Source organism: Balearica regulorum, chromosome 16 (assembly GCF_011004875.1).
Source record: "Balearica regulorum gibbericeps isolate bBalReg1 chromosome 16, bBalReg1.pri, whole genome shotgun sequence".
In the NCBI taxonomy this organism is placed as follows: domain Eukaryota; kingdom Metazoa; phylum Chordata; class Aves; order Gruiformes; family Gruidae; genus Balearica; species Balearica regulorum.
This window is the reverse complement of record NC_046199.1, coordinates 15,580,532-15,603,117: the sequence shown is the minus strand read 5'-3', so window position 1 is coordinate 15,603,117 and position 22,586 is coordinate 15,580,532. Positions and strand designations below refer to the sequence as shown.

At 43.4% G+C, this 22,586-nt stretch overlaps 1 protein-coding gene across 4 annotated transcripts in view; it reads left to right on the top strand.

Annotated features, from left to right (window-relative positions):
* Positions 1-22,586, top strand: part of TSHZ2 (teashirt zinc finger homeobox 2) — a 225,389-nt gene that overhangs the window by 150,620 nt on the left and 52,183 nt on the right. Inside the window, exon 3 of one of the 4 annotated variants that reach the window (XM_075768309.1) lies at positions 6,618-6,726. The exons of the other annotated variants lie outside the window; for them this stretch is intronic. The gene's annotated coding sequence lies outside the window, so the exon portion shown is untranslated. Of the gene's footprint in view, positions 1-6,617; positions 6,727-22,586 lie in introns of those variants that run through there. 4 annotated transcript variants of the gene reach the window in all.

The window sequence follows — 22,586 nt, the reverse complement described above, 5'->3', positions numbered from 1 at the left end:
GGTGCAAGACCCAGGTTTGTCATCCAGGGAAAAGATGATGGGGGAGGTAATTCTGTTTATTTGATCAGTTGTTTTTTTAAACATTGTCTGTGCTCCCAGGAATGATGTGGTGGCCTTCTTCTATAAATCACAAATGCACAAAAAAATAACTTTCAGTTATTTTACTTTCAGTATTTTTCCAAAGAGATTAGGGTGAAAGTTCCTACACTCATATTTCGTGTCTGGAAAAAAATATCAACAAGAGTGATAAGTATAGCCAAAATGAGTGTAAAAGCACACCCTGTCATTTGTTTTCCATGTGCCATATGTTTTTTGAATCCTGCACCTCCCACATACAAATTGCATGCAATAATGTGGGGTGCACACATTACTCAGGATTATTTAGTTAAGCCCTGCCTATATGGAGGGAATTAACTTAGATAAAGTCAATCCATTGCGCTTTGTTTTGGTTTTTTGCTTATTCTGGATTCATAGAGTAGAAAATTAAAGATCCCACTGTGCCAGGCTTCATGTCATTTGGTTTTAATTTAATTCATCTCTTCGATTCTCCCTGTTTCTCCTTCTCTTTGAGTATCATCGGTAGGTGGTCCAAGCATCAAGCAGAAGATTTACTGGCAAGACTAAATGTATGAACACTATGAACACATTGTTTTTCCGATATGATTTAATGACCTTTTTGGCATTCCCATGGCTGTTGAAATCTTCCATAATAATTCCCTTTGGCAGCCAAAGCTCCTGTTGATCAGGTGAAAGCTGATGCAAATGTCAAATGTCAATAAATTTGTAATCCATAAATGTAATACTTGGTGCCGGAGTGAGACAGGGTTAACCAGAGTGCAGCAGGACACCTAGGATCCGAGCTGCATCTTCATATTGTGAACAGGAAAGAGACAGGAATGGAATGCCACCTCCAAACCCTCCATCGCCGAGCTCTCGTCCTTCTTACTCCCAGTTCTCCCTGCCTGATTTCGGAATTGCGGAGCTTTGCCAGAAGAGGGGTTTGCAGCTTGCACTTGGCAGAGCGAGGCTGGTGATGCAGGTTCTGTCCCTTGTTCCGCTTTTGACTCATCGTGTGAGGCTGGGATTTAACTTCTCTGTTTCTAAAGGAGCTCTTTACAGTTCAGAGGTTTCAGAAGCTTCAGCGTTTGATCCTGGAAACGATTAGTTATGCAAGATATTCCAGTAAATTAACAAGACCACTTATATAACTTAGGTGTTGCAGGAATGAGTCATGACTCATTTAGAGTTTTAAGATGCTTGGAAAGGGTGAGCCATGTATGAAGCCTGACTTTATATACAACAAAGACATAAGAACAATCACATAATTTCCCAAGAGACTTTCTTAAGGGCCCTCCACTTTGACCTTTGACTCTGAAAAGCTCTAGTTTGTTTGACATTGAAAAAAAGCAAACGTGTGAATACAGTGCCATGAGCATTTGCACTTTGAACATGCTGGGGCTGAACACAGCTGAACTGGAAAAGCTGCAACAGCTAATGTACTGGGAAAATACAGCAGAGGCATTTACTTAATAACTCAACTAATTCCTTTAGCTCACCTTGTAGAGATTTAACCTTTGCATGAGTCCCTAGTTCAAAATCCCATGTCTCCTCTGTCCTCATGTTAATTTTTAAATTATATATCATCGTTGAGAGGCCCTTGTGTTGAGCATTACAGGCTATTTTTCATGTCTGAAATGGGGAATTATAACTGAACATTAGCTACTGGCTTTAAATCACACAGAACAAAGTGGCATCTGCATCTACTCCGTAACAAGAGTGGGAGAATTGTAACTTACTTAAGATGAGACAGGGAAGAGGACACAAACGCTGTAGCAGAGATAATTGTGACTCGAGAAAACGAATGGTTCTTCCCACCGGGCGACCCTCTGGGCTCCCGTTCTCTGGAGCTCTCCAGGACCAGCGCTGTAAGTGCACGGTCACAGTAGGGGCTCAGTCAACCTGGAGGCGAAGGCGGAGCTGGGAGCTGGTTCAGGCCCCGCAACGCCACCTGCCACGCCGTGGTCCTGCTGGGCCGGGGCTGGGGTAGGGGAGAGCCTTCTCCCAGCCGGGAAATAGCGCTTGTCTCTTTTGGTCTCCCCATCTCCTTCCTCCATCAGCAGGCACGAGGGAGCAGTGGCCGCAATTCCCTCTCCGTGGGATATGTTTTTATTTCTAATTGTAGCTGAAGCCCAGGTAAGGAGGAGGCAGCACGAGGCTGTTACCAGAGCAATTATCCAGGCTGCTGGGTATGGGCTGCCCAGCTCCTTCTCTGCTGCTCAGCTCACAGGGCAGGAAACCCCGCTGCTCCTGTGCCTTTCCGCATGGCCCACTGATGTTAGCTTAAAAGACAACAAAATAAGCCTGAACTTCTCGCAGAGCATGACCTCATTCTTGCATCTGTCTCTTGGCCCTTCTCCCTTCTGTTTTTTGGTGTGGTTTTTTTTTTTCCCCACTTTTGAGAAAGCTTCCAAGATCCCTTGTGTCCTCATTGGGATAAGAAAGATCTACTTGTTGCCCTGTGTTACTGGGAATTATTTGGTCCCTTTCTGAGAGAGAGAGAGCATCTCAAACTCAGTACAGCACCTTGCGCAGTGCAGTCTTGTGTCTGCTGTTGGTTTTGGACCCTAATGCATCAGTAGCTTAAATTTAAAAAAAAAAAAGCTAACTACAGACGTTTCAGCCTGAGATGCCAGAGGTCTCCCAGGATATGTGTTGCTGCCTGTCTGTTCGGATATTCCTCGTTTTGGGGGTCATCCACCTTCATCTGCTTAACAAACTACCTGAACCGAATGTAGCCAGGGACTTAGGATTAGATCTCCCTGCAATGCAGGTCTCTTCTTAAAAAGAGCACAGATCTCCACAAAGAGATTTTATTGCAATGAAAGCTTTAGTTTTGTTTCATAACAGACAATAAACCAAGCAGTTTTTACAGCTTGGCCAGGTCAGCGTCCTGGCAGGAGGCATTTGTTCAGGAGCTGCCACCAGGAATCCCAGGAATCCTGTGCTGCTGTCCGGTGAAGGTGATGTCCAAGGTTGATGCAAGGTCCAAGGTTGATGCAAGGTCCTTTTCTGCTCCTTTACTCAGTGTCCCGAGCTGGCAAGTGGGTGCAGTGTTCCCAGGGTTAAGTTCCACAGTCGGTACTTTTCGTCCCTCAGAGGTCCCTAGCCAGCCCTGGCCTCGCTCCAGCGGTCCATCGCTACGCAGCGGGCTCAGGAGCAGTGCTCCCCGAGCAGCGCGGCTCTGCGCTCTCTGTGCAGTGCCAAGCACAACGGGTTTCTGGTCCAGGACTACTCTCTGAGTAACAGTAATTGTAATAGCTGCTTTGCTGATTAGAGGCAAACTTAAGAGCATTCTTAAAAGCTTTGCAGAACAGAGGCCTATGATGTGCTATATATTTATTAGGCAGTAATTCAGACAGCTGAGAATTGTTGAGGACCTGGTCTATCTAATTGTGTGTCTAAATCATAGTTTCACCTTGATTCAGAGGTACTAACAGTGTAGCCTACACAGAATGGCTTAGGTTATATGGTCAGACTCCTGCAGATGGTCAGTTTGTATCATAAAAGTTAAACCTACAACTTGCACCATAAAGCTACTGCCTCAAATTCATTATATATTGCAGCACAACAAGCAAATTAATACTAGGTGCAGTATATGCCCAGACGTTAATGTGAGCAGAGGATGAAATATTCTCCTCCCAGCTCACTGGTACCGTTCCCTTCAGAGCAGAACTGAATTGCCCAGAATCCCCGGAGAAGAGAAGTGGCCGGGAGTGCAGTCCTGCGTGGTGCTGGCCCCAGGGACATGGGAAGGACATCCCGCACCCTGCAGCATGAGGCCCCAGGGCTTCTGAACCTGCAGCTCTGCTCTGTGCATCATGCATGCAAGAGCTGAGCTCTCAGCAAAATCTTTTTATTACTCGTCATAAAGAATCACAGCTGTGAAAAACGAACTAGGGAAGGAGAGTGGGAACAGGCAGGCACTCTCCTTTGGAACGATGTAAATCAGGAGTAACTCCACTGCAAGGCCGCTGAATTATGTTGTTGTCACTCGGACATCAGACCAGAATCAGCCCCTTTACCTGGAATAGATGAGTGAAATATCTTACAACCGTGTGTCCAGGAGCCTGCTAAGCTTCTTGCAGAGTTGCTGTCAGTATGCCCAGGGCAGAAGAATATTTTTTTTCTTACTGTTGTACATAAGGGCTCTGCTGCAGCCGACAACATGAAATGTGTTAGTTCGGTTTGTTCAAAATGGAGTGTGTTTGTTAAGTGTTGCCTCTTTGATGTTGTGCTGCCATCTCCATCTTTGTCATCATTGCCCATCTTTTTCAATCTAATGAACTCAAACCATCAGTGCAACTTAAGTTCGGCTGTCTGTTCTTGCATAGTTAATATTAAAAATGTACTAACAGTGTGGCTGCGAAATCAAATTATGCACATAAATATGCTGGCATAGCAGAGGAGGCGGCAGAAGCTGAAGTTAGCAACATTGATGCCAGTTCACATTTGCAAATCAACCGTCAATCTGTCATTAAACATGTTATCAAATGATGATAAGTGTATGCTTCTTGCTTGCATTGGCGCGCTTATTCCCGATGTTGATGTGCATTAATGGGATAATGTGCATTAACATAGTCTTGCTTGGATGAACACAAAACATTTTTTATCCGTCTCAGTTTGTTTCCCCCTGTGGCCCCCAAGTAAGTGTTTTGTGTTATCAAATTGCCAAAAAATGGGAAAACACATTACTTTTAATTAGCAAAAATTTTGAGTCATTATTTTTTTTAATTTTTATCCAGACTATCTCCTGTGTGTTGTCAGTCGAGGGGAGGGGGTTGGACACAAAAAAACCACATTCCACTGCCTTCTTTAAGTAAAACGATTAATGTCAGAAACTCAGAGACTGACAATTATGTGCTGTCTTAATGCACTGGCCTTTCATCTGCAGTCCTTGCTTTTGACACGAGTGATGGTTTCAGTTCAGCGATATGAAAGGCAGGAAAGGAAACGATCTCAGGCATTCCCAGCCCATTGTTGGTGCCGTACCCAGACATGGCAAGCAGTCCTTGAGCTGGCTTCATTGCGCAGTTTTGCATACAAGCTGGCAAAGGCTGTACCTAGAGATTAAACAAAAAGCTGAACAGCACGGCTGCTCTGGGAGGGAACTGAGTTTCTGAAGGAACTTCCCATGCGATGCCCAACTCTGTTACTCCCTCCCGCAGGATGCTGCATAGTCAGGGCTCCTCTCATGGTACGTCCTGCTGGTGAACTTCCAAGGAAATTAAAAAAAAAAAAAAATCCTCAGTGGAAAGAACAAAAGTGACTGAAGGCAGAAGCCCTTAAAGGAGCCCGGTGGTCACCCCCCGACAGACCAAGTGCCTGCCCGCCTCAGGCTCTGCCCCAGCTGCACTCGGGAGGCGAGGGCTCAGCCCAAGGGAGGCTCCGTTGCCCTGGGAATGATTTGAACAAAGATAAATAATAGTATTTTTGTTCATTACTTCTACCTAGAATTGAGTTGTTTACCCAGGCACAATTAAATGGTGTTGGAAGAAGCTGAGGTGGAACTCCACTGGAGCAGGAAAAGCATCTTTCGCACTCATGGACTTCAAGGTTTTCAGACTCTTTTTAAAAAGTAAATGAAGCAAGGTTCTTCCTGCTCCTTGGAGAGCAGCCGCTCTTTTAAAGCCTTTCATATTTATGCAACAGGGGCAAAATTGTGATGATCTACCCAGGTTTACAGTAAAACAGTAATAGTAATGAAAAGCAATATGGATAATATCTGGTCCTGTTCAAAACACTGGGAATTCTTCCAGGAGGTTTACTAGGACTTTACCGGTGGTATCAAGTCAGGCTCAAGAGTTGCCATAAAGGAAAGTCAGTCACTTAAAGTTTTTTAGTTTATGAGCTGGAAAATAAAACTTCTTCTAAAACTTTTATGAAAGACATCATATTATTTATGTGTTTCTAAAATAGCAACCTTTTCTCATGTAATAGAAATGTTTATAAATTACTCTTAGTTGTTGCTTATGACTACATCTGACCTCCAAACATGGTTTGAGATTTATCTTGGATTTAAAAATATATATATATAACTAGTAGAATAGTGAGCTTCTACAAACTGTGAACTTCTTGGTAAATGGGTCAAACTTTTGATCACTCTTTCTTTTTTCTCAATCTAATAATGCCATTAACTTTAGGCATCCTATTCAGGTCTCTGATTTCTATTATCTGGATGATTTAAAGGAAAAATAAAAGAAATAATTATTGATTTTTTAAAATTGTCTTGATTTTTTAAAAGTCATTCATTGCATTTCCTATTGTTTCTAAATTGTGGATACATCAGCACAAGTTTCATAATCATAAACCTCTAATAGCAGTAATTGTATTCCTGTTAACCCTAGCTTCAGCAAGTCCTCATGTTTTCCACTTCTAAACCAAAGAGCTTGTCTTCTAGTACAAAGAGCTTGAATTTTAAGTATATTTCCTGCTACACATCCATTACTGGCAGAATTTATCCAGCAACAATTTTTTTTTACAGTTGTGTAGCTTTACGTTGCTTCTACTCCATGAGCTACCTTGAAATTAACTTGTCAAATGTTCGTCCCACTACTTAGGGAAGATTCCTAATCAGATGAGTGGACCGATTTGTCATGACTTGGAGGAGCGGTGTTGGAAATCAGATGGCATTAAGGCGGCGCGCTGTGGAGGCTGTGTACGGGGGACTCCTGCCAGGCGGACCAGGCTGGGCTCCTGGAAGGGACTGTTTGTATCGCAGGGGCACTTGCCAAGCTACAGCGAGAAGCGTGTCTCGGTGTCTCGCTTTCCACATTGACTTTGACCTCTTTGATTTATCTCCCTCTAAGGGCTTCATCACCAGCACCCAGCTCTCTCGTTTTGGGCACTTGGCGAACACCAGAACAAGGCGCGAAGCTGTAGAAAGCTGAGCATCGCAAAACTGAACCCAGATCCAAATATTGGCCGTGTCATGACGGTATCTGGGAGAAGCCTAGGTCTAGATTTTATCTTTGCTACTTCAGCCAGTCTCTACTTTGAACAGATGTATTAATCAGGTGCGTTAATTTACCAATTTTCATTAAGCAATTTGAAACAGTGAGACGCTGTGTGGTACGCTTATCTCAAAGCAAATGTTGAATGAGGGATTAGCAGTAACAGAGTCGCGCGATTCTTCCTCTCTGTTCTCCCAGTCTTTATTCTTCGTACTGTATCTTGTTCTATTATCTTAGGCCTGACTTTGGAGTGTTTTCAGTTTTTGAAAATGGCAAGTAATTAGTCAATATGTTTTCACCATATGTATCAAGCTCAGTAAAGAGGCAACCATTGGCCTTTGTCAAGGCACAGTAAGTGTTCGTTTTCTCAGCACTTCAAGTTACGCTGAGCGTGTGGTGAACGCCAAAGAATTTAATGAGGAATTTTACAATGAAACATTTGACATAATAATTCACAGTTCAGCGCAGTTCACAAATTTGGGGTGAGTCCCCTTTTAAGGTCGCCTCTGTGCTGTTCACGCTAGAGATCTTGCACGAGCTGCCTCTCCCCTGCCTGGTGCCCTGTGTGAGCACAGGGGCTGTGCAAAGGGTGGATAAATTGTTATGACTCAAAAGGGTCCCATTTTACATCTTCTTGGCACAGATGCCGTGTACAACAAGGGAGAATTGAAACCCTTTTTCCCTTCCAGACTGGCTTTTTACTTACCCCAAGCTAGTTAATGCATTCTTTCCAGATAGACATTTTTGCTTCAAGGCTTCCACTGTTGCTGACTGTTAACAATCTTAAAGAAAGGTCAGAATCTGATCTTAACACTGCTGATATGAAGTGGCATTTGCCCAAATTTTGCCATCTCCTGAGCAAAAATATGTCCAGTGTTTTCTGGAGAGAGATGGGATAGACAGCAGCCTTGCCCGGGCCCTTTTCCCCTCTTAGGAATATTGCATTTCAGTTGTCTGTGGAGCAGGTTTCTGCATTCCCTGCTGGGTTTCTTTAGATTTGCAGATAAAACATTTGAGCTCAGACTCAGTTCAGCGAGTTACAGGTATTTTGTTTAACATTTTGGGGTATGTACAGGAAATAATGATGAATAAGAAAGATGACATATTGGTTTACTGCAATCATGATTTAAATTTATGTGGCATTGCTATTGAAGTCAATAGGACTTTTCCTGAGTATATTTTGCAGGGTACAGTATCATTAAAATATGACAGTTAATAGTCTTGTTTATGTTATTATATTTAATGAATAAATATATCAGTCTGTACATCAAACTCAGTTTTGTTTATACTCTTTAATTGTAGTCTTATCTCCCCTAGAAGCATGTTATATCTTTTAATTTTATAATTATCCACTTTATTCATGTGTGACACTGCAGAACTGCTGCTTGTATCCTATGAGACATCCAAATACAAACAGATGGAAGACAGGCAACCACTAGGAAACTCAGATCTGGATCTGAATCCAGCTCCATATTTTCAAAACGCTCCACAATTTCAGATCCAAGGTCTTGGTTCGGGCTGTTGTATAAAGGAGCAAGAGCTGCAGAATGTGAGTCTGACTTACGCAGCATCTCCGAACATGAACCGTCAATAGGGATTTTACATGATCCTTCACCACCTGAATGTCGTTCTCTGTCTCTTGAAAGAGATCTGAGCTTTAAAGGCAAAGAGGGAGCACTTCTCACATTGCCCTTTCTGAAGTTTTTCAAAAAAGGAATTCAAGATTTATTGGGCTGGGGAGAGAGAACAGACAAATATAAGCATGACTTTTTAGCTTTGTGGTTACAACACTTGGCTGGGAAGGGTAAATGCCAGTCCATGCTCCAAGGACTGTTTTGTTTGAGCTAAAGCCACGAGGCAAAACACATCCAGAGTCCAGGGAGTAAAAGCTCAGGTAAGCAACCCTTGCTAGGCAGCAGGATTGTGCTCATGCCCATGTCCACTTCTTCTCTCTCAGTTTGAGATTCGCTTTTGTGAAGCTTCCAAAGATCAAGTAGAGGTTGGAAAATGTAGGTTTGAGTCCCCTACTCTCTGGCTGAGTACTCTAAGCCCAAAGAAATCCATAAGTCAAAGCAAAAGAGTTTTAGAAGAGCAAATTCCAGTAGGATTTTTAAAGAAAGTCTACAGATCCACCTTCTTAGAAATCTCTTGGACCTGAATCCTGAAAGGAATAACTGTTTTAATGGAGTCAAAATAGCCAAGTACCTATATTTCAGCTACAACCGAGTAGATTCCCAGAGCCCCAGAGAGATCTATACCCTACAACAAGGGATCAACCTGCTCTCAGCATCTTTCTATCTTCCAGGCCTGGCCATAAGGAAGCCCCCTCAGAGCTTCCCTCCCTTCTGAGGCATCCACCTTCTCCCAAGCCTGAATGTTACCTCTTGGCTCAAAACAGGCAGTTTCCCAAAACCTAGTCATCCAGCCCCCGTGTCCTTCTCCAGAGCTGAGTGAGGGCGATTCTGGGCTTTGTATCAGCACAGTTTCCCTGGGGAGGCACTAATTACAACCCAACAATGGTTTGGTGGGTGGCTTTCTTCTAGACTTGAGTTAGGTGAGTGAATCCATCAGCTGGGGGCAGTCAGCAAACTGTCATACCTTGCCATGGAGCAAGGCTGCTGGGGGGAGCAGAGCATCTCTTCACTCATAGACCGCATCCAATGCCGAGCTTTCTTGTTTGGGATCTTTTCCCAAAACAGAATTACAAGGGGAAAAGCCACAATGAAAAGTCCAAAGGTATGATACTTATACTGAAAAAATTATGTTACCTAATTGCTTGTGTTACAGCGATGAAAAGTTTAGTAAAACGTCCTGGGTGTTATACATGTGCACAGGAAGGCAGCTTTCACATGGTTCTGCTTCTTGTCCTTTAAAATTTTTCTTTTTGTCTGTTGATGTAACGCAAGAAATATTTACTGCGTGATGCTGTTTCCGAAGGTAGTACCTTCTCTTGGATCCAGTAGCCAAAGCCTGTGCGAGAGCAGGCTGGGCGAGGGGAACACCCAGGTATAAAACCAGAGCCCAGAACAAGTTGCTGAGATTACAAGAGAGCAGCTGGCAAGAAGAGACATGTGCAGCCAGGTAATAACAATAAAAAATAAAAACCCCTGGGTTAAGTTTCCCCAGGTACTTAAGTAGTTTCTGAAAGCAACATCTTTGCTTAGTATATTTTTTTCCTTCTTCTTAATTGGTTTATCTAGTTGCTGGGCAATGTTTTAACCTCTTTGATTTTGAAAACCTCCCTCACCTATTCTGTTTGAACAGAACTTGTCATAAGCGCCCTCACAAAAGTCACCTCTAAGGCAGCCATGTAGGGAAGGGAAAATCTGCTTAAGAGACTGACACAGCTGAAGCAAATACTTTTCCCAGTTAGCACTTGAAGAAGAAAATATCATAATATTTAAACCAGTTTTGAAAACTTTCCATGAAAATAGGGGAAGGGAAAACCCCATAAAGCACTAGTTGAATACAGAGAGAGGCCAAAGAGAGTTCAGTTACCATAGAGATTATTACTGGCAATTGGTACTCAACAGCAGATTGGGATCTGTTACAATATTTTTATTAATCTTTTCTCTTAATTGGTTATTTATGTATTTTGGATCCATCTCTGTGCTGGGTCCAGATTTTACTCTTTACCTGTCACTCTTTTTGACATGAAGCAGTAACGAGCGTGCCAGATATCAGGCGTTTCCTCGATTTGTAAACATTAGCAGGGGTCACGAGTACATAAAATACCACGTGGACAAGTCACCGCGCTTGGCTGTGGCTGGCAGAGGAGGGGGAGAAGCATCGCAAACGCGCTCAGTCTCTGCGAGGCTTCATCACAAGCACTCTTCCGTGCAAACCCTTATCGCCATTAGAATTGTGACGATTTTTTGTAGGTACAGCAGAGAGGATGCAGAATGCCTCTTCCCCTCTCAATTTTGCCTGGTGTATGTGCAAACCTAGTCATCTAACACATGTGCGTTCCAGGGCATAAACTGGCGATTTGGGAAATATCCTTCTGTAAAGCCCTTCCCTCTCCTCCGTCTTCCCTTCCTCAAGATCCCTCCTGTTGCCTGCGTGTGTTGCAGCAGCCGAAAACACCCAGCCTTTTTACAGCCTCTCCAGGGAAGCACGCCGAAGGGCCACTGTTAACTTCAGGGACTTTTTTCATCAATCAGCTTCTGAAAAATCAAGCCTTAATTTTTTTAAGAGTGCCCAGATCCGTACATACCTGACGTTAAATGCATTTTAAAATGCTGCTAGCTTGTTTCTTTTTCTGCCACACCATTTGCCTTTAGGGAGACAGTTTTTCGGGACACCCGAGCCAGCTGGGTTTTCACCCCCTTTGCCCCCCGCAGCCCCTGCCTGCTCCCTGCCTGCACCTCCTGCTTTGGGGCCGGGGGCACGGCGGAGCGCGGTCGCAGGGAGATGCCGAGCGGGGAATGTGGCTACAGGGAGCGCTCCCAACTGCACGGCGTGAACAAAGTGTATTAAAAAAAGAGAGAGGGAGAAACGTTTTTTTCGCCTCTAATCTCCTTTAGTTATCATGATCTCAAGGGTTATTTGTAATGATAGCAGGCACTGCATTTCAGATGGAAATGTGATTTTCCAAGCTGACGGTGTCACTTTAAGTAAACAAAGTTAATTCTGCTTCCTGCTATGCAAGGCCTAATCTCATTACCCAAACCACAAGTAGCATAACAGAAAATATTCCCATCTGTCAAAAGAACTTAAAATAAAGGTGGAAATTGTTTTTATGTTTCGCCCCTCTTCTTCCCCCCAAATCCCTCAATGGACATTAATTATCACATCAGATCTATTCAAACCTGTTTGGATCCCCCTGCCTCTGCCTGTGGTTCCTTTTTCATTTGATGTGCCTATAGAATAATATCGTTTATGCCGCAGCTTGGGGTTAGTGCTCAGTTTTGGTGAGCTGCAGCCGAGAGATGCGAGCCGGGTGGCCGACCCGTTCGTCCTGCTGCGTTCCGCCCTAAGGAGGCAGAAACCAGGTGACATCGGGTCGGCTCAAGGCTCTCCCAGGGGTGATCCGGATGATGCTCAGCCCACCTCGAATGAGGGGAGGAAACCCCTGAGGGAGCGCGGGCGTTCGGACGAGGTGTGCTGACCCTGTGCCTGCAGCTCCAGGGGGTTCATCGACCCGCGGTCGGGGAGCTCTGGTCCTGGCCCAAGCTGCGTGAAGGGGCAAAGCCTGGCAAATCCCCAGCGCCACGTCACTGCCACCGCACAGGGACAGGCCAGGGGCACACCGCTGTGTTGAGTTTTTCTGGCCTCAGCACGCTCCTGGGCTTCTCCCAAGCAATGCCGGCACTGCTGCGGGCGGGCAGGGCGGCTGGGGCCGGTGGTGTGCTGGAGGCAGCCCAGGCACCCGGCTGTGCCCGGAATTCAACAGCACACCAGTGGTGAGCAGCAGTCCCAGAGCAGCGCGAGCCAGCGCCGGGGCAGCGCAGCACTGGTGAAAGCACGGGGGGTCTAGCACGGGGGGCACGCTGGTACGCCTTTTCCAGCACTCACGGAGCAGGGAAACTGCGCTTGGTCCCTTGCCATTTCCACAGGTGTAAATCCAGAGCAGCTTCCCTGGGTTTAGCTCAGTGTAAGTTCGTTATGAATTACACGGGGAGGAGAATCAAGGAACCGGCGTTGCAGGCTCCAGCGGGAGCTCTGCCGGCGCAGGGAGCAGACCCCGGGCTCCCAGGGCTGCCTTGAAGCAGAAGAAAATCCAAACATGCTCTCTAGTAATTCTCAGCTCATTTCAAAGCAGTGGCCACCAATCATAAGAGGATCATTCATAAAACTCTCAAACAACAGTGTTTTTCATCCCCTCTTCATTTAAAATGACCTTTATGTGATGATAACGTCTGCCTTGCTGAGCCTTAATTGTTTAATTAGAGAAGCAGGTTCTCTATTAGACAAACATTTTTTTTAAAACTGTATTTTTTCTTGCAAGTATGCTGTTTTCCTCATTTTAAGCTCATCAGTGGTATTTTAAAGCTTTAAAAAGATACTTTCAAGTGGTTATAGTTTGTTAGCTTATTTATTTATTAGCTGTTTGAAAGTTTTGTTTTCCACTCGCTTCCTGAGATGTATTTACAGCAGGAATCTCTCCCGTTAGGAATTTCTCTGCCTTTCGCTACCACACTTGATAGCACTTTGCAAAAAATGCTGGTTTTCACTGAACAGCTGTGATAGGTTCTGGGTGTGCCTGGGAATTTATTTATCATGGGGAAGCTCTTAAGGCTGAGCAAACCATCCTGCCCTGGCTTTGCACAAGGAGAGCAGAGTTTGTGCCCTCACCAAGAGCTCTGGTAAGCCTTGCTCTGAGCCCTGACTGCCCTGGTCTCCTCGAGCTGGCCTTTTGCGGTAGGTTCAGATTTGTTTTCTTTCTTGTATGGGGCTTTTGAGCAGTGTTAGCCTATTTTTGCAGTGGTGTTTTTAAGGCCTACCCAATCAATCTATTACTGTAGGGTTGTTTCTGGCTGCATGATTGTTGATGGTTTTAAAGAAGTTGATTGACTCATTTATTCTGAAAAGCCATAGAGGTTTTGCCTTAGGTTGGATTTTTTGGGATAGCATTATTGTACTACTGTGGTACACTGAAAGCAGGAGGTTCCAGAGGTGATTTGTACTGATGCTGATCACAGAGATAAATTACACGAAAGGAGCATTTCTGCAGTTAGACTTGGGGCTGGAGCGACTGTGTTTGTACAAAAGCCTCTGTCATAGCCGAGGCAGCAAGAGCAGTGTCGCAGGTGCTGCGGGAGCCATGCAGCAGACACAAGAAATCCTTGAGATACCCCAGCCCTCAGAAGCAGCCACAGATACTTCTCCCCAGCAACAAGTGTCCCCTTGCCATGTTCTTTCTAAAAGAATACCTTGCTGAAATAGAGAACATTGCTGTAAGAAGGTGAGTGATAAATGATTAAGATGGCAAAAATGGACCGAAAGTGACTCTGGGCAAAACTGGCAATTAAATTACTTGGACCACTTACAGTGCTAAAGGGAGAAAGCTTAGACTCTGTTTATAAAAGGACCTTGGACTCATGTTGGTGTTTTGGATTCCAGAAAGAATTTCAAAGGCAACTTGGCTGCCTCTTCCTCTTTCGTTACTGCCTCAATAACGTGAGGCCTTGAGACTCCGGTTGCGCTCGTGTCCCTGTTGCTTTTAGCACAGCACAGGCGAGCAATCAGAAACACTCCTCTCGGCTAAAACTAGCAAGCCGTGCAGCCGGGAGGAAGGAAGCGCTGTTATCCTCACCCGGGGGGTGCACGGGAAAGAAATTTTAGTGGCCACACTGGGCAGTGAAATCTGATGAGTAGAAGGAAACCCATAGTCATTTGATGAAATATGGTATGCAGGAGGTAGAATTAGCAGTGTCCTTCTCCGGCACCAGTGAGCCTGACTTATTTTCAGGACTTGAAAGCATTTAAGAACTTTGCTTACATTCATTTCAACCCTGTTTTGCTTTTCAAGATCTGAGCTGTTCAGCCCGAACTATTTATTTATCTCTTTGCTAATAAAAATTCAGAGCGTGGCAGGAGTTAATTGCAAAAGGTGATAGGGCTTCTCTTTGGATAGTTCTGCATGGTATTTTGGGCAGGCTTTCTCTGCTCAAGCACCCAGCCAACAAAAAGCCAGGTGGCTGCGTTGGCATGGTGCTGAGCGCTACGTAATACATCTGATGGAAAGCAGGGTTTATTAGCTTGGCACAGCCTCCCTGAATTTCAAGGGTTTGGGATAAGTTCTGGCTGGCATCCCATCGGGTCAGACGTACCCCGTGCTCTACGTGCCGAAGGTAACAGGGGTATGCAGTCCTGGTCTTGCTGATCTGCAACGCTCACCTGACCTAATCCCTGCGTAGCCTGCAATGGTACGCTTGGGTTTCGTCGAAAGCTTGCCTCGCGTACCAGGAAAGAAGTCAAGAGTATGTTTTGTGGTGGGGTGGGAGGTTTGAATGTGTGGCCAGGAAAAGTACTTGAAAATGGCAAAAATTGATGTTTTCCTAGCAAAGGCCAAAACCACTTAGAAATGATCTATGTCTAATATATTTGTTGTACCCTGAGGTCGTAGAGGGATGTGACTTTCAGGAAAGAAATGGATAAAACTTGCAGTTTTGAAAATATGTATTTTACTTTAGGGCATTTTCAAAGGCTTTTTTATTGTGTCTACACTCACTATTTCACTTATACTTTTCAATTCCCATATATTATTCATGATGTTTATTTTAATAAGTTTTGGGTTGAGCCATTGTTCTCTGTTAATAGTTTGTTACAAATAACACTGCTTGGGTGCTGTGGTGGAGCCTCTCTGGAACGACACCCTGTGATTATTGAGGGGCAACCCAAGCAACGGGCAGAACGAGGTCCTCTTGTGCAGTTTGGATTTCTGCCTCCATTTCAGAATTTCTCTTTTTTACCCGATTCCACTGGAAGCCTCAGTAACAGGTCGTGTAGCTGCGCCATCGCAGTTCTTCTGAGGAAGGTTCAGAAGCGAGATAAGAGTTGCAAAGCAGACCTAAAGGAGCCAAAATATCTGGATTCAGTTTCTGCCCATGCTATTAAGGCAAATAAATGTAAATTGGGAGAGGTGCATCTGCAAACATGCACAAAGGCGCACACCATGTGTGGGATGGAGAAGAAACTGGTGCTTACATTGCCAGAAGGAAGTATTATCTGCAACAGGTCTCCACAAAAGCGTGTTTTTATTGAGTAGCCATAGAAAACCAGAGCCCTGCCTAATATTCAGCATGTGGCTAGGTTCTATCAAGCTTATTGAAAATGTTCATTTCCTTAAAATTAAGCACAGTCTGATTTATTTTGATAAATCCTTACCTTCCTTCTGCAATTTAGATCTCAAAAATGACTTTTTCTCCTAAATGCAAGAGGAGCTTCTGGCAGGGAGCGGAGCGGCAGGGCTCGGCGTGTGGCTGGGGGCCTCCGTCCTGCGTGACCCCGTACACAAGGCGGACAGTCGAGCCCATTGCATGTAATATGCTTTGCTGAGGCAGTGTTGCTGGCTTTATCCTCCTTTCTCTCCCCTTCTCTTTGTCTTTAGACCCTGAAATACATGTAAAAGTTCATATTTAATTCAGCCCACCCTTGTAATAAATTAATTTCTGAGAAAAATCTGACCGAACTGCATTACAGAGGAACTTGGTCTGTGCAGCATGTGAGCGTTATGGGGTCACGTCGTTGTGATCAACAATCATTTTGCTATTTAAACAAAAGAGGAAACATTTTTCTATGTTTTAAGGAACGTTTCTGAGACCGTAACATCCTATTAAGGCAAAACAGGGCTGGCGACAAAGTCTGTCTGATTGGATCTGTGATCTGCCAGTTTCTAGTGAATGGAAAGAGAAAGGCACGAGCAGCAGAGTTGAAAATCAACCAGAATTTCTCTTTTTTTTATTGCTTGTATAGGACTGTTCTCTGTAGCTTCAGTGGTGGAATTAATTACTGGGGATAAGAACAGAGTTGGGGTTAAACGCTCTTCACTGACAAGACCTTATTCACAATGGAGTGCTTTCACTCACTCTTTCAGGTTTGAAGTTTTCTGACTGTCTGTAGCGAGTGACATATTAGTATAACAGTTTGTATTACAGCAGTGGTGAAAGGCAACAGAAGCATCCATTTTGCTGGATACTTTACATATGCACATTAAAAATGGTCTCTGCACAAGATGTCCATGGGATTTTATTTCTCTCTGGCCTTTCTTTTTCTTCTTTAAAGGAATATCTGGCTTATGGTTGCAGTTTTTAAAACTGTTACCTCGCTGAGCAGTTTAGTCTAAGCATGAGTCAAAGACAGCCTCTTTTTTTTATAACTCAATCTTCCAAAGTCTGCTCTAAATGCAAATAGCAAAGAGATGCCCCAATGTTAAGATGCTGATACTCGTGTGGTATAGAAAGTGCCAGTGTAGTATGTGTGAAATAACTTTATCACAGGCCACTTTGTAAGCTCTCTTCAGAAGAGAAAGTTTCCCCAAGTAAAAATGTGTAAACTCTATGCAAAATTGAGACACTTGTAAAGGGAAAAGAGCAAAATTAAATCCAATTGCAGTTACTGTGCTTCTGTTCCTGTCAAGCTTTTAGCGAAACTTTCCGTAGTTGAACAACGGAACCGCAGTGAGGTGCTGGTCTGTTCACTCTGCATCCTGCAAACCAAAACCAGGTGAGCCCCATCGAGACTTTCCAGGGCTCTGCCTGTGAGCCCTTCTGGCAAATACCAAACTTGGTGCTCAGTGCCGATTAAAGGTTTGCTGAGGCCTGGGGCCCAATCCTTTCCTCATATTGTTTTCCCATGAAGGAGTTTTTCTGAACACAGATGATTCACTCCTGACTGTAAGTGAGAGCAGAATTGGGACATATGGCACTATATCAAAAGATCTATTAGATCTCTCAATAAAACAAACAGGTCTTTTGAAGTTGTTTAGTTGCTTCTAGAGCAAAGCAAGAACTTCAGAGAGAACACTTTGACTATTGGGCAAAAAGAAATCTTTTTGCACTCTTCTCCCTGCCCTTCCACCCTCTTCCCTTTCCTCTTTTCCCTATTTGACTTTTCTGCTGTTAAAATTTTTCCAAAGGAACCTTTAGTCAGGTCTACAGTAAAACCTTCTGCCAGCATAGTAATCTGGTTAGGGGTGTCTTTTTTTTTTTATAGCACTTCTATATTGGCACAACCTTCAACATGGGTTGAGCTGCACTAAAAAAAAAAAAGTGATTTTTGCTGATACAGCTTAGTTCATTGAGGGAGCTAGTAAAAACCTAACTGCTAAAAACACTCTTTTGGCAGGACAAGCTGCATCTGTATTAGTGGGGTTTGCTGGTATAGCTACATCTGTAAAATGTAGGGTTGGCCAAAAACTTAACCCTCAAAAGTAGTTCTGTTCAAATGTGCTTTCTTTGAAATTATTTGGCCTCCATATGCTGAAGAAAGGATGGTTGTAGCCTACTAAATTCACAGGACTAAAACAAGCCTTATAGTGATTAAATTCAACTCCCTAGACATAACTTAGGCAACTCCCCAGTTTGACTTATGTAACTTAATCTCATCTGGTAAAAAGTAGAGCTGTGCTAAATGGAAAACCCATGGCTGTGGCTCTGGCTCTCTTCCCTTTTCTTTGATGATAATATTATCATGAAGGCATTATTCTAATATGCATCAATTTCCCCATCTGTGACACAAATATCCTCCTGTCTGCCTCGGTGCTGTAGGGGTTCAGGAGCCTGACTACAAGGCATTCTGACCTTTGGGTGGGTAAGGGGTATGAACAGTGTGGATAATACCAGTATAAGAGGGCTCGCTGGCCAGTCTGTACTTGTGAAACTGTAGCACCACTTACTGGTTTTGCTGGAGAAATTCCAGCCAGCAAACCCCAGTGACATTGTTTAGCTGCTGCTGTCATCATAACTATTTCCTGAGAGCTGGAAAGATGTACTCCTTCCTTACCCTGCTTACTGTAGCCCAAAGGATCAAAGATAAGGATTATAATAGTTATGTTCAAGCAGAGGAGTTGTTGATTGGGATTTATCCTTTTAAATATGTGTAAGTCATAGCAAGCTTTGCAGTCAGAAATATTGACTTCATTGATCCATGCCAAGAGCAGAAGAAACCCATGTGGGCTGAAGTGGAAAGGCTGTGCGAGATGCTTATAATAAAGATGTTATCTGATAAATAAGGTATTGCTTTATTCCTGACCAAGGAAAATTAGAAATCCAGACTGTAAGTACACCGGTCAGTTCATGCCAAGTTAACTCTGGCAGCATTAGTCTTCCATGATCAATATTCAGTATTAGGACTTGCGTTCCTGTTTCTGGTCGAATGAGATTGCTACGCAGGTCCTGGTTCTGCACTGTTTATGGGGTTTACAAGGAGAACATCTGAATGAATCAACTTCAGGAGCATAATGGACTATAAATGCAGAGAACATCACCTTCATCGCTCAGGAGAAAGTCAATGTAGCGTAGGTCTGGGTATTGCCGTTGGAAGCAGCTAAAATCCCCCGGCTGATTAGCTGAGACTGCGGCGGTGACAAGGGAGGCAAGTGGGGGTAGAGACGTTCCGTGTCCGTGGAGAGTCAGTTGTCAGGAGTGGGGCTGGCCCCTAAGGTGGCTTGGAGAGTCTGAAAGTATCAGTTTGTGCAAACAACCGACCAAACCAGAAACCCGAAGGGAACGGCCGTTGCTGCTGCCGGCCACGGGGCTTCTGGAGAGCTGCGCTAACCCGTGGGGGCAGGGATGCCATTTCGGGGGGATGGGGGGTGTTATTGGATCTGGGTCTCTTGCCCCATCTGGAGCAATATCAGCTCATCAGCCTGCAAATACAGAGTAGAGAAAGGAGGGAACTATCTCCAAACTACGTTTCCTGGTATTGTAGAGACTACCACAAACTCGGAAAGAGGGTCAGTTTACAACCGCTCTGGCCAATATCCATTTTCTCCTTCACTGGCAGCGAGGCTGTTCTGCCTGGCCTGTGTAGGGGAAAAAACCTGCCCTGTGTCTGCAAAAAGTCCTCTCCTTTAAAACCAAAAACTTCTGTGTTGTCTGCAGGGCGTCCTCGGTCATCCCTCTGCCTTAAACTCTTGAACCCTGTTATCAAACACACTTTGGGCAGAGAAAGGAGGAGTCCTTACCCCCATGGAAAAAAAAACCCGATCTGAAAAATTCTCAAGGGGACAATTGAGCACTATCAAACACAACTGCAGTAATACTTTACTGTCTGCTGCAGATATTGAGCCCTCATTGCAGTAATTGTCACGGTGACAGAGCTGGGAACACTTGCTGTAATTAGGACAGTTGTTTTGTCATGTGTAACGATCTGAAGAGAAGCAAGGAAAAGAGGCGAATGAGCACTAATCTGCTATAGTGTAGTGAAGGAGAACCATGCACGCACACACAAAATACGGCACGGCTGCTAATATATTGTAAATTCAGATGAGCAGGCATTCTCAGAAGGTGAAGAAATAAATGTTAAAACAATACATCTATTCAGGGGAATTTATGCTCTCAGGTGTCTGACTATAGCTGGAATAGCAAGTGCAGATGTGTTTCTGCAGAGATTTTTTGAAGGTGATCCTGGTGATACCTAACAACAATCCTCAACCAAAACCATGTGTGCACATGTATACAGATATATGTCTGTGTGCAGATATATGCTTTCATATATATTTAAGCAAATTTGTCTAGGTGGCATGTATCTTCCTCCAGTTTGCTGCTCCAGCAGTTTGAGAACAGACAGCACAAAATTAAGAAAGCTGGACACTCCGGTGTGTGACATGTTTAAAACTATCCTTCAAACTATTTTAATTTCTCTTAAGTATCCACTTCAACCTTCTCCTTTTTCTCCATTTCTTGTACGCAGACTAGTGTTAAAAATAAGCACTACTTTTGTTGTTGTGCTCAGAAATACCTTCTATTCTGATTCAGTGAGCCTGTGTTGGTTGCTAAGGTTGAGTCTTACCTGACGACAAACACTACCCGTGTTTCAAAAACTTTTGGGAAACAAGGCTATACCTCCGGATTTGTAAGACCCGGAGCTATGGGGTGTCAATTCCTCATGAGCATTAAGGAGGTAAGCATAGAAAACAAGACTCTACTATGGATTTCTACAAAATTAAGGTAACTTTGAAGCCAACCTCTCAGTCGGATAAACCGCTGCTCCCTCAGTGCCTGATCAGGTAACGTTCCTGTCGCAATCATGTAACTTGCTTACCTCAAAAATTACCTGTAGGTTAAAGGGGGAATCAATTAATTTGGTAATTATGATCCCCATCTGGTGTAAACTTCCTCTCTACAGATTGCTATTGCTGTACGGGGTACACTTAGATAACTACAAGATTATTCAAACAAGAATTGCACTAATGGAGGTTAGAGACACTAGTTTAAATTTTGCTGATTGAAAATTTCCCATGTAAAGCATTTTTCTATGAGAAATTAGATTTTCAACTATTTTTTTCTACTTTCCACAAAAATTTTGACATTTTATTTCACAGCTGGAAAGATCTTGAGGCAAATAACACTTGTCATTTAGTGTTCTTTTTTAGTTTTAAGCTAAATTTAGCATTTATATTTTCAGTTATTTTTTTTAGCTTTCCAGTTTTCCCTTTTCAATGGAATCTTTCCTTCACTACAGAAGCCAATCAGAGTTTTACCATCTACTTCAGCAGGACCAAGATTTCACTTTTAATGTTTTACTACATGAAATCATTCTTGTAAGGATCATAAACGTCCCTAAGAGATTATCAACCTGTAACCTGTATTTTAAAAAGGTTATGGGGATGACTCAGGGAATAACAGACCACTTAGTCTGATCTTGAGTCCAAGTAAAAACCATGATGATTAACCCAGAACTCTATTAACAAAGAATTAGAGGCTAAAATACAATTAATGACTGCCAGCAGGGCTTCAAGGAGTATAAATCTTGTCAAATAAACATACTGTCTTTTCGACAGGATTACATATTGACTTGAGAAAGGTAACTGGGAGAATAGAATATACCTGGGTTTCCTTCTCCAGGCCATCTGACTCTGTCCACCTGATGTTTTGCCTCGTTAGGTATTTAAACATGTGTTCGATGTTTTAAATACCAGCTCACCAGCGGCTCTCTCAGCATATTGTTAATAGGAGAAGCTGATGAAATGCTTCCTCTTTCTAGATTGTATTGGCTATATAACGTTTGTACCGGTGATCCAAGCAATGATGTAAAATACCTTTGGTAAAGGCTGCAAGGTGACACGGGACTTGATGGAGCAGTGAATAACGAGGAGAAAAAGTTGCTACGTAGGAGCAAAATGAATCTGTAGGTTAAGGGGTTTCAGTCCAACAGAATTCATTTTAATACAGTCAGATATAAAGAAAAACCCTGCAGGAACAAAGAATATACATTATAGCTATGGGTTATACCTCCTGGTGCCTCGGAGTAGATGATAGATAGATAGGCAGACACCTCAAGTAAGTTCATAGTGCTATGGGGGGAAAAAGTATTCTGTATAAATAAAAGCAATAATAAAGGAACTAAACCAAAAAAGAAAGCAAATTAAACTAAATAAAGCAAACTAAATGAAGCAAATAAAAGGAGAGGATTTGATTCTTGCATGCAGCTGTAATTGGGTCACCGTGTGAAATGTCCATGTTTCAAGAACACGTGGAAATATCTTACAGAAAAGTTAGAGGCGGCCAGCAGGAATGACCTGAAGGCTGGAAATCCACCCTTCTGCGGTGAAGCTTAAAGAACTTGACATATTCAGCTTATCAAAAATACTGAGAGATGCTTTGATTGCTGTGTGTAGGCATCCCTACGTGAGAGCCAGCTTCCTACTCTAGCTGAGAAAGCACATTTAGCTGGATATTTATGTTGACCAAATTTAGCAGTAAAATAATAACATTATATTAAAATAAGACACAGTTCCTAGTTGTGAGGGTGATGGAAGCTCACAACAGTTTCTCAAGTGCACTCCTGAGTGCTTTCCTTTCTTCAGAACAGGATTAACTGCCCTTTCGAAGCATATATATAAAATCAAGCCAGATTATAAGGAAATTTTATTGCAAAGACACAGTTTAGAAGTGGTATATTTTGTGT